Source organism: Festucalex cinctus, chromosome 16 (assembly GCF_051991245.1).
Source record: "Festucalex cinctus isolate MCC-2025b chromosome 16, RoL_Fcin_1.0, whole genome shotgun sequence".
NCBI lineage: Eukaryota > Metazoa > Chordata > Actinopteri > Syngnathiformes > Syngnathidae > Festucalex > Festucalex cinctus.
The window spans coordinates 872,109-887,755 of NC_135426.1; the positions used below are offsets into that span (position 1 = coordinate 872,109).

Here is a 15,647-nt window from a genome sequence, read left to right on the forward strand (position 1 = left end):
AAAATGAACAGGAAGTGAGCTACGAATTTTTGAATGTCCCATTTTTGACGATTTTTGCACATTTACAGGGGGCATACTTTTGCCCACTTCTCCTACAGGTTTCATCCGACTGACTTAAGACTTGACCTGGACCATGCCAAGACATGAGCCAACAACAGACGGAAAAATCTTGACTTTTGGAAATACTATATGATGAAGGCGGGGCATCAAAATTTGTGTTTCGCACTGAAAAAGGATATGCTTAATAACTCCCCGATACATGCTCCAAAAAATCCCAAACTTGACATGTATGTTTATCGTCAAGGCCTGAAGGTATCTCTATGACAACATTCAGTTATATATGCAGCGCCACCTAGCCCTTGAGGCATGAAAAAAAATACCCCACTTACGGTATTTTTACAAAAATTGTAAACTCATTCTCAGTGTGATATCTAAGTCATTTATAAATATTCTTTTACTTTCCACCACTCAAAATATTCACTGGCATCAGACCGATCCAAACATACGTACTTTTTTATTTTGTTTTATTTATTTTTGATAGCCTCTATGGACAATAACAGAAACATTGTGCAATGAGTACGAGTGATGATGTGTATAAATACTTTTACAAAAAATACAAATCAGGGCAACTCATTCCATAAAAATAAAAAAGTACACTGATTTTTGCAGATCTTAACATTCACCAAAACCCATTGAGCTTGACACACTCATCACACCTGGCAAAAGAAAAATCCACATGTAAAGGTTTATTATGCCATTTTCATTTTCATTTTTATCCCATTGTGCCAGTACCCCAACTTGCCAGTACCCCAACGTGCAAGTACCCCAACGTGGCCCGGGCTGCGAGGGCCCTTTATAGCTGCTTGCAGCTCTAGTTAGGGCCCGAGCAGCGGCGGCACCGGCGGCGGTGCCGCTGCGAGGCCCTATTGTTTTTGAAGGAATTCTTCTTATTATTAGGGCCCGAGCAGCGACCGCTGCGAGGTCCCTATTGTTTTTGTAAAAATCCTCTTCTTCTTCTTCTTCTTCTTCTTTATTCTCCGCAAACAATCGCGATTTTGGGTACCTAAACATTCACGAAAACTCACCGAACTTTGCACACTCCTCAGGTCCGGCAAAAAATTTGATATGATGAAGTCGTCATAACAACGCGACTCTATAGCGCCCCCTAGCGTAGAAAAATAAAAACCAAGCCCGGCACGTTTGAGCTAGAGCAACGAAAATTGGCAGGCACGTGTAGCACCCCGAGACGCACAAAAAAGTCTATTGGGACCATGTAGCTAAAATGTACAGGAAGTGAGCTATGAATTTTTTAATGTCCAATTTTGGCCTATTTTGGCACATTCACTGTGGTCATGCTTTTTCCCCCTTTGCAAACATTTTTCATCCAATTGACTTCAAACTTGGCATTTATCATCTCAAGACCTGAGAGAACAACTGGGGAAAAAATCTTGCCTTTTCGAAATACTATATGACGGGGGCGGGGCATCAAATATTGCCTTTAAAATTTCATTTGTCCAGAAAGAGCAAATGCTTAATAACTCCCATGTTCAAGCTCCAAAAAATCTCAAACTTATCAGGCAACTTAATAGTCACGGCCTGAAAACATCTATATGATAAAATTCAGTTATCCATGTAGCGCCACCTAGTGGTAACAATAATTGTCATACTTTACGTTTTTAGCTACTGTGCTGAGCTCGTTGAAGGGATCCAGTTGAAAATTGGTCAGAAAAGCCTTAAGATGTTGATCATGCCCCACACCGAATATTGTAACTTTTCGCCAAAGGACGTGGCCGCTACGGTGCCGCAAAGTCTGAAGATTTCTCGTGACAACAAAAGCTGCATTAACTTGACCGAGATGATGCTATCTTCTCAAAATTGTACACAATTGATGAGAGTCCAGCTCTAAAGACATCTACTAACTTACATTTCATCTAACTGATAGCGCCACCTAGTGGCAATTTTTTTTCTTACGAATTTTCTTCTACGTTTTTCTCCAAACACGTTAACTGGACCTACCTCATATTTGCTCAGATGAGGGTTTCGGCCTTCATGATGTCACAACACGAAGTTTGTGAGTTTTCGCGAGTCGCTGTGGGCGTGGCTAAGCGCTGTTCGCCAAGAAAACAACGCCAATTTTGAGGGCCTAAACTGGCACAGAAACACACGAAACTTGGCACACACAGCTGGCCTGCCAAAATGAGCAATTTTTTATCGGCGATTGTGCTATTTTTACAAAAATGACTCAATAGCGCCCCCTAGAAATCTTTAACGAAACAGCCCCAGTTGTACGTTTAAGCAAGAACGACGAATATTTTTAGGTGTATGAGGGAGCCCAAGACCTACAAAAAAGTCTCTTGTACCCATGTGCTAAAATGAACAGGAAGTGAGCTACGAATTTTTGAATGTCCCATTTTTGACAATTTTTGCACATTCACAGGGGGCAGACTTTTGCCCACTTCTCCTACACGTTTCATCCGACTGAGTTAAGACTTGGCCTGGACCATGTCAAGACCTGAGCCAACGACAGGGGGAAAAATTTTGACTTTTCAAAATACTATATGATGAGGGCGGGGCATCAAAATTTGTGTTTCGCAATGAAAAAGGATATGCTTGATAACTCCCCGGTACATGCTCCAAAAAAATCCCAAACTTGACATGTATGTTTATCGTCAAGGCCTGAAGTTATCTCTATGACAACATTCAGTTATATATGCAGCGCCACCTAGCCCTTGAGGCATAAAAAAAAATACCCCACATACGGTATTTTGTACAAAAAATGTAAACTCATTCTAAGTGTGATAACTAAGTCATTTATGAATATTCTTTTAGTTTACACCACTCAAAATGTTCACTGGCATCAGACCAAACATATATATATTTTTATTTATTTTTGATAGCCTTTATGGACATTAAAAGCAATATCGTGAATGAAGGATATGCTTAATAACTCCACGGTACATGCTCCAAAAAAAATCCCACACTTGACATGTATGCTTATAATCAAGGCCTGAAGGTATCTCTATGACAACATTCAGTTATAAATACAGCGCCACCTAGCCCTTGAGGCATTTATATATATATATATATATATATATAAAAACCCACATACGGTGTTTTGTACAAAAAATGTACACTCATTCTAAGTGTGATAACTAAGTCATTTATGAATATTCTTTTAGTTTCCACCACTCAAAATGTTCACTGGCATCAGACTTATCCAAACATATATATATTTTTATTTATTTTTGATAGCCTTTATGGACATTAAAAGCAATATCGTGAATGAAGGTTATGCTTAATAACTCCACGGTACATGCTCCAAAAAAAATCCCACACTTGACATGTATGCTTATAATCAAGGCCTGAAGGTATCTCTATGACAACATTCAGTTATAAATACAGCGCCACCTAGCCCTTGAGGCATTTATATATATATATATATATATATAAAAACCCACATACGGTGTTTTGTACAAAAAATGTACACTCATTCTAAGTGTGATAACTAAGTCATTTATGAATATTCTTTTAGTTTCCACCACTCAAATTGTTCACTGGCTTCACACCGATCCAAACGTATGTACGTTTCCATTTTGTTTTATTCATTTTTGATTGCCCCTTTGGACAATAAAAGTAACATTGTGCAATGAGTACAACGAGCGATGATGTGTATATACACTTTTACAAAAAATACCAATCAGGGCAACTCATTGCCTAAAAATAAAAAAAGACGCTGATTTTTGCAGGTCTTAACAACCACCAAAACCCGTTGAGCTTGACACACACTGGCAAAAAAAAAATATTCTACATGTAAACGTTTATTATGCCATTTTCAAAGAAATTTTGCTTCCAATATGCCAGTACCCCAACGTGCAAGGACCCCAACGTGGCCCGGGCTGCGAGGGCCCTTTATAGCTGCTTGCAGCTCTAGTTATTATTATTATTATTATTATTATTAGGGCCCGAGCAGCGACCGCTGCGAGGTCCCTATTGTTTTTGTAAAAATTATTATTATTATTATTATTATTATTATTATTATTATTATTATTATTATTATTATTATTAGGGCCCGAGCAGCGACCGCTGCGAGGTCCCTATTGTTTTTGTAAAAATTATTATTATTAGGGCCCGAGCAGCGACCGCTGCGAGGTCCCTCTTGTTTTTGTAAGAATTATTATTAGGGCCCGAGCAGCGACCGCTGCGAGGTCCCTATTGTTCCTGAAGGAATTCTTATTAGGGCCCGAGCAGCGACCGCTGCGAGGTCCCTATTGTTCCTGAAGGAATTCTTATTATTATTCTTCTTCTTCTTCTTTTTCTTTGTTATTATTCTTTTCCGCAAACAACCACATTTTTGAGGCACTAAACATGAACGAAAACTCACCAAACTTTACACGCAGATCGGGCCTGGCGAAAAATTTGATATTTTAAAGTCGCCATACATGATAACAGAAAAATGGCTCTGTAGCGCCACCTACATAGGTTTAACGGATCCCTGTCCCGCTACAATTGTCCTATGGCTACGAAAATTGTGTGGCACCTGTAGCACATCCAGATGAACAAAAACCTCTTTGATATGTGTACCCTAAAATAGACAGGGAGTGAGGTATGAGTATTTGAATGTCCAATTTTGGCCCATTTTTGCACATTTACAGGGGTCATACTTTTGCCCGCTTCTCCTACACGGTTAACCCGATTGACTTCAAACTTGGGCTGTACCATCTCAACACCTGGGACAACATCATGGTAAAAAATCTAAAGTTTTTGACATACTATATGACGGTGGCGGGGCATCAAATTTACAGTTTCAAAATTCTTACTTAACAAAGCATTGCCGGTGGTACGTTTAATTGAGAGCCACGAAAATTGGTACACATATGTAACAGACTATGATCTACAAAAAAGCCTGTTGGTGCCATATGCTAAACCTAACAGGAAGTCCGCCAGAGGCGAGGCATCAAATTTTGTGTTTCAAAATTCTTATTTAATGAAGCATTCCCGGCTGTACATTTCAACTAGAGTTACCAACATTTGAAGACATATGTAACAGCCCTCAAGGTACAAAAAACTCATTTTGAACCATATGCTAAACCGAACAGGAAGTCCGCCATTTTGATTTACTTTGGAACGTGTTGCCATTTTTTGGGCCATTTCATAGGGGTCTTATTTTAACGAACTCCTCCTACAGAGTTTATCCGATCATCTCCAAACTTGGTGTGATTCATCTTAAAATGTTGAAGATGAAAAGTTATTGAAAGCTTTTTATTTCGTCGCACGCTGTTGCCGTGGCATGCACAGTTTGCAAAGGAAAAAATTCCCTCTTAATGAAGCATTCCCAGTTGTACGAAGCAGCTAGAGCTACGAAAATTTGGAGACAAATTTAACAGCCCACGATGTACAAAAAAGTCTCTTGGTGCCATGTGCTAAACCCAACAGGAAGTCCCGTAGGGGCCGGTCATCACATTTTGAGGAAAAAACTCCTCTTTAACGAAGCATTCCCGGTTGTACGTTTCACCTAAAGCTATGATAATTTGCAGGCAAACATAAGAGCTCAGGATGTACAAAAAAGTCTCTTGGAGCCATATGCTAAACCAATCAGGAAGTCCACCATTTTGATTTACGTTGGGATTTGTAGCCATTTTTTGTGGCCTTTTTTAGGGGTCATATTTTAACGAACTCCTCCTACAAAATTTATCCGACTGTCTTCAAACTTGGTGTGCTTCATCTTAAGATGTTTAAGATACAAAGTTATCGAAAGTTATTTATTTTGTCGCACGCCGTTTCATGGCGATGCATTGTTTGCCAAGTAAAATGCTGCTTTTTTTTTTTGGTCTAAACATGTGCAAAAACTCATGAAACTTTACACACACATCAATCAGGCTTGTCATAAGCATGAATATTTTAGAGATTTCTTATTAAATTTGCAATAAATGCTTCAATAGCGCCCTCTAGACATTTTTATGAAGTCTTTCCGATTATATGATTCAGCTAGATGTGTGAATATTGGCAGGCATGCCTAATATATTCAAAAAGTATTCTATATAGCCATGTGCCAATCCATTTTGATTTTATTTTGTTAATTGTGCATCATTTTTGGCCTTTCCATGAAACTTTACAAACACAAAGCATGGCAAAAACGTTTAAAATTTAGATGGTTTCCTATTTGACAGTACCCCAACATGCCAGTACCCCGACGTGCAAATACCCCAACGTGGCCCGGGTTGCGAGGGCCCTTTATAGCTGCTCGCAGCTCTAGTTAGGGCCCGAGCAGCGGCGGCGGCGGTGCCGCTGCGAGGCCCTATTGTTTTTGTAGGAATTCTTCTTATTATTATTCTTATTATTATTCTTCTCCGCAAACAATCGCATTTTTGAGACACTAAACGTGACCGAAAACTCACCAAACTTTACACGCACATCAGGCCTGGCGAAAAATTTGATATTTTAAAGTCGCCATACATGATAACAGAAAAATGGCTCCTTAGCGCCCCCTACATAGGTTAAACGGATCCCTGTCCCGCTACGATTGTCCGACGGCTATGAAAATTGTGTGGCACCTGTAGCACATCCCAATGAACAAAAACCTCTTTGAAGTGTGTACCCTAAAATAGACAGAAAGTGAGGTATGAGTATTTAAATGTCCAATTTTTGCCAATTTTTGCACATTTACAGGGGTCATACTTTTGCCCGCTTCTCCTACACGGTTAACCCGATTGACTTCAAACTTGGGATGTACCATCTCAACACCTGGGACAACATCATTGTGAAAAATGAAAAGTTTTTGATATACTATATGACGGCGGCGGCGCATCAAATTTAGAGTTTAAAAATTCTTACTTCACGAGGCATTGCCGGTTGTACGTTTAATCTAGAGCTACGAAAATTGGTACACATATGTAACAGGCTATGACCTACAAAAAACTCTTTTTGAACCATATGCTAAACCTAACAGGAAGTCCACCATTTTGATTTATTTTGGAACGTGTTGCCATTTTTTTGGCCATTTCATTGGAGTCTTATTTTAACGAACTCCTCCTACAGTGTTTATCCGATCATCTTCAAACTTGGTGTGATTCATCTTAAGATGTTGAAGATGAAAAGTTATTGAAAGCTTTGTATTTCGTCGCACGCTGTTGTCATGGCATGCACTGTTTGCAAAGGAAAAAAAATATCCTTAAAGAAGCATTGCCAGTTGTACGAAGCAGCTAGAGCTACGAAAATTTGTAGACATATGTAACAGCCCAAGATGTACAAAAAAGTCTCCTGGTGCCCTGTGCTAAACCCAACAGGAAGTCCCCCAGGGGCCGGGCATCACATTTTGAGCTAAAAAAAAACTCCTCTTTAACAAAGCATACCCGGCTGTACGTTTCACCTAGAGTTACCAAAATTTGTAGAGGTATATAACAGCCCTCGATTTACAAAAAACTCTTTTTGAACCATATGCTAAACCTAACAGGACGTCCGCCATTTTGATTTACTTTGGAATGTGTTGCCATTTTTTTTGGCCATTTCATAGGGGTCATATTTTAACAAACTCCTCCTACAGAGTTTATCCGATCATCTTCAAACTTGGTGTGATTCATCTTAAGATGTTGAAAATGAAAAGTTATTGAAAGTTTTTTATTTCGTCACATGCTGTTATCGTGGCATGCACTTTTTGCAAAGGAAAAAAATCCTTCTTAATGAAGCATTCCCAGTTGTACGAAGCAGCTAGAGCTATGAAAAATTGTAGACATATGTAACAGCCCAGGATCTACAAAAATGTCTCTTGGTGCCATGTGCTAAACGCAACAGGAAGTCCCCCAGGGGCCGGGCATCACATTTTGAGCTAAAAAACTCCTCTTTAACTAAGCATTCCCGGTTGTACGTTTCACCTAGCGCTATGATAATTTGCAGGCATACATAAGAGCCCACGATGTACAAAAAAGTCTCTTGGAACCATGGGCTAAACCAAACAGGAAGTCCGCCATTTTGATTTATGATGGGATTTGTTGCCATTTTTTGTGGCCTTTTTCAGGGGTCATATTTTAACGAACCCCTCCTACAAAATTTATCCGACTGTCTTCAAACTTGGTATGTTTCATCTTAAGATGTTTAAGATGCAAAGTAATCGAAAGTTTTTTATTTTGTCACACGCTGTTGCCATAGCAATGCATGGGAATTGCACACCATATTTTGCGTTTTGATTAAACACCTAAAGCTATGATAATTTGCAGGCAAACATAAGAGCTCAGGATGTACAAAAAAAGTCTCTTGGAGCAATATGCTAAACCAATCAGGAAGTCCACCATTTTGATTTACGTTGGGATTTGTAGCCATTTTTTGTGGCCTTTTTTAGGGGTCATATTTTAACGAACTCCTCCTACAAAATTTATCCGACTGTCTTTAAACTTGGTGTGCTTCATCTTAAGATGTTTAAGATGCAAAGTTATCGAAAGTTATTTATTTTGTCGCACGCCGTTGTCATGGCGATGCATTGTTTGCCAAGTAAAATGTTACTTTTTTTTTTTGGTCTAAACATGTGCAAAAACTCATGAAACTTTACACACACATCAGGCTTGTCATCAGCATGAATATTTTAGAGATTTCTTATTCAATTTGCAATAAATGGTTCAATAGCGCCCTCTAGACATTTTTATGAAGCTTTTGCAAATGTTTTGTGTTTTATGATTCAGCTAGATTTGTAAAAATTGGGATACCTATCAGCCTAAGACTTACAAAAAGGTTTCTAAAGCCATATGCTGAATCAAAAAGGAAGTCTGCCATTTTGATTTACTTTGGTATTTGTAGCCATTTTTTGGGGCCTTTTATAGGGGTCATATTTTCAACAGAACTTATCAGATCGTCTTCATTCTTTGGCGTGTTTCATCTTAAGATATTTAAGATGAAAAGTTATTGAATTTTTTTATTTTGTCACACGCCTTTGCTGTAGCCATGCATTGTTTGTGAAGAAAAATGCTTTTTTGAGAGTCTAAATATGGGTGAAAACTCACAAAACTTTGCACACGCACCAGACCTGTCTAGAACATGAATATTTTATTTAGAGATTTGTTGTGCTATTTGTAATAAATGGCTCAATAGCGCCCTCTAGACATTTTTATGAAGTCTTTCCGATTATATGATTCAGCTAGATGTGTGAATATTGGCAGGCATGCCGAATATATTCAAAAAGTATTCTATATAGCCATGTGCCAATCCATTTTGATTTTATTTTGTTAATTGTGCATCGTTTTTGGCCTTTCCATGAAACTTTAAAAACACAAAGCATGGCAAAAACGTTTACAATTTAGATGGTTTCCTATTTGACAGTACCCCAACATGCCAGTACCCCGACGTGCAAATACCCCAACGTGGCCCGGGTTGCGAGGGCCCTTTATAGCTGCTCGCAGCTCTAGTTATTATTATTCTTCTTCTTCTTTGTTATTATTCTTTTCCGCAAACAACCACATTTTTGAGGCACTAAACATGAACGAAAACTCACCAAACTTTACACGCAGATCGGGTCTGGCGAAAAATTTGATATTTTAAAGTCGCCATACATGATAACAGAAAAATGGCTCTGTAGCGCCACCTACATAGGTTTAACGGATCCCTGTCCCGCTACGATTGTCCTATGGCTACGAAAATTGTGTGGCACCTGTAGCACATCCAGATGAACAAAAACCTCTTTGATATGTGTACCCTAAAATAGACAGGAAGTGAGGTATGAGTATTTGAATGTCCAATTTTGGCCCATTTTTGCACATTTACAGGGGTCATACTTTTGCCCGCTTCTCCTACACGGTTAACCCGATTGACTTCAAACTTGGGCTGTACCATCTCAACACCTGGGACAACATCATGGTAAAAAATCTAAAGTTTTTGACATACTATATGACGGTGGCGGGGCATCAAATTTACAGTTTCAAAATTCTTACTTAACGAAGCATTGCCGGTGGTACGTTTAATCTAGGGCTACGAAAATTGGTACACATATGTAACAGACTATGATCTACAAAAAAGCCTGTTGGTGCCATATGCTAAACCTAACAGGAAGTCCGCCAGAGGCGAGGCATCAAATTTTGTGTTTCAAAATTCTAACTTAATGAAGCATTCCCGGCTGTACATTTCACCTAGAGTTACCAATATTTGAAGACATGTAACAGCCCTCAAGGTACAAAAAACTCTTTTTGAACCATATGCTAAACCGAACAGGAAGTCCGCCATTTTGATTTACTTTGGAACGTGTTGCCATTTTTTGGGCCATTTCATAGGGGTCTTATTTTAACGAACTCCTCCTACAGAGTTTATCCGATCATCTCCAAACTTGGTGTGATTCATCTTAAGATGTTGAAGATGAAAAGTTATTGAAAGCTTTTTATTTTGTCGCACGCTGTTGCCGTGGCATGCACAGTTTGCAAAGGAAAAAATTACTTCTTAATGAAGCATTCCCAGTTGTACGAAGCAGCTAGAGCTACGAAAATTTGGAGACAAATGTAACAGCCCACGATGTACAAAAAAGTCTCTTGGTGCCATGTGCTAAACCCAACAGGAAGTCCCGTAGGGGCCGGGCATCACATTTTGAGCTAAAAAACTCCTCTTTAACGAAGCATTCCCGGTTGTACGTTTCACCTAGCGCTATGATAATTTAGAGGCATACATAAGAGCCCACGATGTACAAAAAAGTCTCTTGGAACCATGTGCTAAACCAAACAGGAAGTCCGCCATTTTGATTTATGATGGGATTTGTAGACTTTTTTTGTGGCCTTTTTTAGGGGTCATATTTTAACTCCTCCTACAAAATTCATCCGACCGTGTTCAAACTTGGTGTGTTTCATCTTAAGATGTTTAAGATGCAAATTTATCGAAAGTTTTTTATTTTGTCGCACGCTGCTGCTATAGCGATGCATTGGTTGCCAAGTAAAGTGCTGCTTTGTTTTTTTTTATCTATACATGTGTGAAAACTCGTGAAACTTTGCACACACATCAGACTTGTCATTAACATGAATTTTTAGAGATTTCTTGTGCAATTTGCAATAAATCGCACCCTCTATACATTTTTTATGGAGCATTTCCGATTGGATGATTCAAGCGCAAAATAACTAAAGATGACTTGACTTGACCTAGATTTGTGAAAACTCAGAGGCATACCTATTATATTATTATTATTTTTTGTACCTTACAAGATTATCTCTTGTGCCACATTAAACCCCTTTGCAGGCCTGAGCCAAACCACGGTCCATACATTTGATACCACTGCTTTATTTCAATGGTCAAGTACTTCATAACCACACCTACTTATGCTTGTCCTTGCATATATAGTAGACAACAAAGAGCTCTTTCAACAAAAGACATTTCCATCTACAAAGTCATACAAGGTAAGCACTCTATAAATTCTGCAATCACTACACTTCTATTCCTAAATTATCACTTCAAATACCAACAATGGTTAATACAGCTACAAATTTCTTGTATGTTTATGAAGTATGATACTGTATTTATTTCTACTCCTTTGCTTTTCTACAGAACATGAACAAATCAACAAGCAAATTCTCTTTTGATAAAGACCCTCTAATCATCTCCATACGCAAAGATTGCCAACTTTTTCCCGTAAGTATACAATACATAAATTAAACAGGACAACTTTCTCAATCATATACAGTATGCCATACATATATGTATTAAGTTCTCATTTATTAACAGGTTTGTTAAAGGCACCTTTAGTGTGTTTTTCTGTTTGTAATGTTTCTCCACGAGCACGTCTAGCCATTGATATCATGTAGAACACATATGCTAACCTTTTAGAGACAATTGAAGCTTACTTGCACAGTAGCCACTATCTTAACCACTTAATTCACATGTCTACTTGACAACTTATTACATGTAGTGAAATGGTACTTTGTGCGTCTTATGCTTTTTTCTGAACACTGCTTTTCAACTCTTTCCTTAAAACCAATACATGCGGCACTGTTATACTGTATAAATATATATGTCCGTGTGTATATATAACCATTTATGTACCTGTCGTATCCTTACTTTTATTCATCATTTCATCACACAATCCTAAAACATTGCTTTTTGACCCAGAGGATTCAACTATACCATTTTTGCGTGTCTTATTACTTACTAGCTATATTATTTATTAACGGGCAAAAACTATGAATATAAGATCACCGTCAAATATTACGTCTGTAATATCCATATACAGTGCATTACATAATATGCATTTGTATTAAGACACTACCATGCTAAAAATATGCACACGACTGTTCTGTAAACTACACCTAAGACAACCAAACTTCACAGATCTAACATGATTCTTCATTCTTTTTTGTTCTACAGATGTATCAAATGCTGCCACACAGACAGAAGAAGCCACTGAGGACATGCACGAAGACGATGATCACAATATAACAGGACAGGTTAACCCCCCTGAAGTTTTAGCCCGCAGGTCAAAGCGTCCTAGGACTAATTCATCCATGGAGGTTACATTATCCTAAGACAGACTATGTGCTAACCCAAACTCTTTGACCCCAAGGGATTCATCTGTCCCAGAAAACTTTTACACTAAAGAGTTTATCTGTCCTAGGGCGCTGTTAACCCCAGGTTAAAGTGTTATTTAATCTGTCCTGTTACAACAGCTATACATAAACAGCTGCATTCCTCTCCTGTTCCATCTCTCGCACTTCTTTCATCTCTTTTTCTCCTCTACTTATACCTATGCTTGCTCATGTGCTTTTTTCCCCTTTAGATGATGTCATTGGTTAGCCTGCTTCAAAGCTACATTTTTTCTTGAATAACTGTCACACATTTACTGTTTGCTGGACCCTACAAAACTGTCACAATACTTCACTATGTCATGAATACATATGTGTTGCACAGCGACACCACATTAAGAGTCATCAAAAAGCTTTTTATTTGATCACACACCATCTCTGTGCCATGCAATGTTTTCAAATAAACAGATGCTGGTTTTGAATATCAAACGAGCGACTTTTCATGAAACTTTGCACACACATCAGAAAGTCCACACTTTTGAATTTATTTTGGGAATTGTGCATCATTTTTGGCCTTTTACTGCACCTTTTTACACACAAGGCACGGCAAATGCATTTCTATTTTCCATGGTCCTTGTCTATTTAACAGTACCCCAACGTGCAAGTCCCCCGACTTGCATATACCCCAACGTGGCCCGGGTTGCGAGGGCCCTTTATAGCTGCTCGCAGCTCTAGTTATTCTTCTTCTTCTTCTTCTTCTTCTTTATTCTCCGCAAACGATCGCATTTTTGAGGGCCTAAACATTTACGAAAACTCACCAAACTTTGCAGTCTCTTCGGGCCCGGCGAAAAATTTGATATTATGTAGTTGTCATAACAACGCGACTCTATAGCGCCACCTAGCGTAGAAAAATAAAAACCAATCCCGGCCCGTTTGAGCTAGAGCTACGAAAATTGGCAGGCACGTGTAGCACTCCGAGACGCACAAAAAAGTCAGTGGAAGCCATTTCCTAAAATGTACAGGAAGTGAGCTATGAATTTTTTAATGTCCAATTTTGGCCTATTTTGGCACATTCACTGTGGTCATGCTTTTCCCCCCTATGCAAACATTTTTCATCCCATTGACTTCAAACTTGGCATTTATCATCTCAAGACCTAAGAGAACAGCTGGGCAAAAAATCTTGCCTTTTCGAAATACTATATGACGGGGGCGGGGCATCAAATATTGCCTTTAAAATTTCATTTGTCCAGAAAGAGCAAATGCTGAATAACTCCCATGTACAAGCTCCAAAAAATCTCAAACTTCTCAGGCAACGTAATAGTCACGGCCTGAAAACACCTATATGAAAAAATTCAGTTATAAATATAGCGCCACCTAGTGGTTACAATAAATGTCATACTTTACGTTTTTAGCTACTGTGCTGAGCTCGTTGAAGGGATCCAGTTGAAAATTGGTCAGAAAAGCCTTAAGATGTTGATGATGCCCCACACCGAATATTGTAACTTTTCGCCAAAGGGCGTGGCCGCTACGGTGACGCAAAGTCTGAAGATTTTTCGTGACAATAAAAGCTGCATGAACTTGACCGAGATGATCCTATCTTCTCAAAATTTCACACATTTGATGAGAGTCCAGCCCTTAAGACATCTACGAACTTATATTTCATCTAACTGATAGCGCCACCTAGTGGCAATTTTTTTTCTTACGAATTTTCTTGTACATTTTTCTCCAAACACGTTAACTGGACCAACCTCATATTTGCTCAGATGGGGGTTTCGGCCTTCATGATGTCACAACACGAAGTTTGTGAGTTTTCGCGAATCGCTGTGGGCGTGGCTAAGCACTGTTCGCCAAGAAAACAACGCTAGTTTTGATGGTCTAAACATGCGCAGAAACTCATGAAACTTGGCACACACATCTGGCCTGGCAAAATGAGCAATATTTTATCATGTATTGTCCTATTTTTACAAAAATGACTCAATAGCGCCCCCTAGAAATTTTTAACGAAGCAGCCCCGATTGTACGTTTAAGCAAGATCTACGAAAATTTTTAGGTGTATGAGGGAGTCCAAGACCTACAAAAAAGTCTCTTGGACCCATGTGCTAAAATGAACAGGAAGTGAGCTATGAATTTTTGAATGTCCCATTTTTGACGATTTTTGCACATTTTCAGGGGGCATACTTTTGCCCACTTCTCCTACACATTTCATCCGACTGACTTTAGACTTGACCTGGACCATGTCAAGACCTGAGCCAACTACAGGCAGAAAAATCTTGACTTTTGGAAATACTATATGATGAGGGCGGGGCATCAAATTTTGTGTTTCGCACTGAAAAAGGATATGCTTAATAACTCCCCGGTACATGCTCCAAAAAATCCCAAACTTGACATGTATGTTTATAGTCAAAGCCTGAAGGTATCTCTATGACAAAATTCAGTTATATATGCAGCGCCACCTCGCCCTTCAGGCGTGAAAAAAAAATACCCCACATACGGTATTTTGTACAAAAAATGTAAACTCATTCTAAGTGTGATAACTAAGTCATTTATGAATATTCTTTTAGTTTCCACCACTCAAAATGTTCACTGGCATCAGACTTATCCAAACATATATATATTTTTATTTATTTTTGATAGCTTCTGTGGACATTAAAAGCAATATCGTGAATGAAGGATATGCATAATAACTCCACGGTACATGCTCCAAAAAAAATCCCACACTTGACATGTATGCTTATAATCAAGGCCTGAAGGTATCTCTATGACAACATTCAGTTATAAATACAGCGCCACCTAGCCCTTGAGGCATAATATATATATAAAAAAAAAAACACACATACGGTATTTTGTACAAAAAATGAAAACTCATTCTATGTGTGATAACTAAGTCATTAATGAATATTCTTTTAGTTTCCACCACTCAAATTGTTCACTGGCTTCACACCGATCCAAACGTATGTACGTTTCCATTTTGTGTTAGTCATTTTTGATTGCCCCTTTGGACAATAAAAGTAACATTGTGCAATGAGTACAACGAGCGATGATGTATATATACACTTTTACAAAAAATACCAATCAAGGCAACTCATTGCCTAAAAATAAATAAGGACGCTGATTTTTGCAGGTCTTAACAATCACCAAAACCCGTTGAGCTTGACACACACTGGCAAAAAAAATATT

The 15,647-nt window shown here is 38.6% G+C and overlaps 2 long non-coding RNA genes across 2 annotated transcripts in view; one reads left to right on the plus strand and one right to left on the minus strand.

Annotated features, from left to right (window-relative positions):
- Positions 1-15,647, minus strand: part of LOC144003181 (uncharacterized) — a 32,241-nt gene that overhangs the window by 7,761 nt on the left and 8,833 nt on the right. The gene's annotated exons all lie outside the window — the stretch shown is intronic.
- Positions 10,701-12,907, plus strand: LOC144004064 (uncharacterized). The gene is made up of 3 exons (XR_013279196.1): positions 10,701-11,351; positions 11,500-11,583; positions 12,316-12,907. It is a non-coding gene; the product is annotated as an uncharacterized LOC144004064 (long non-coding RNA).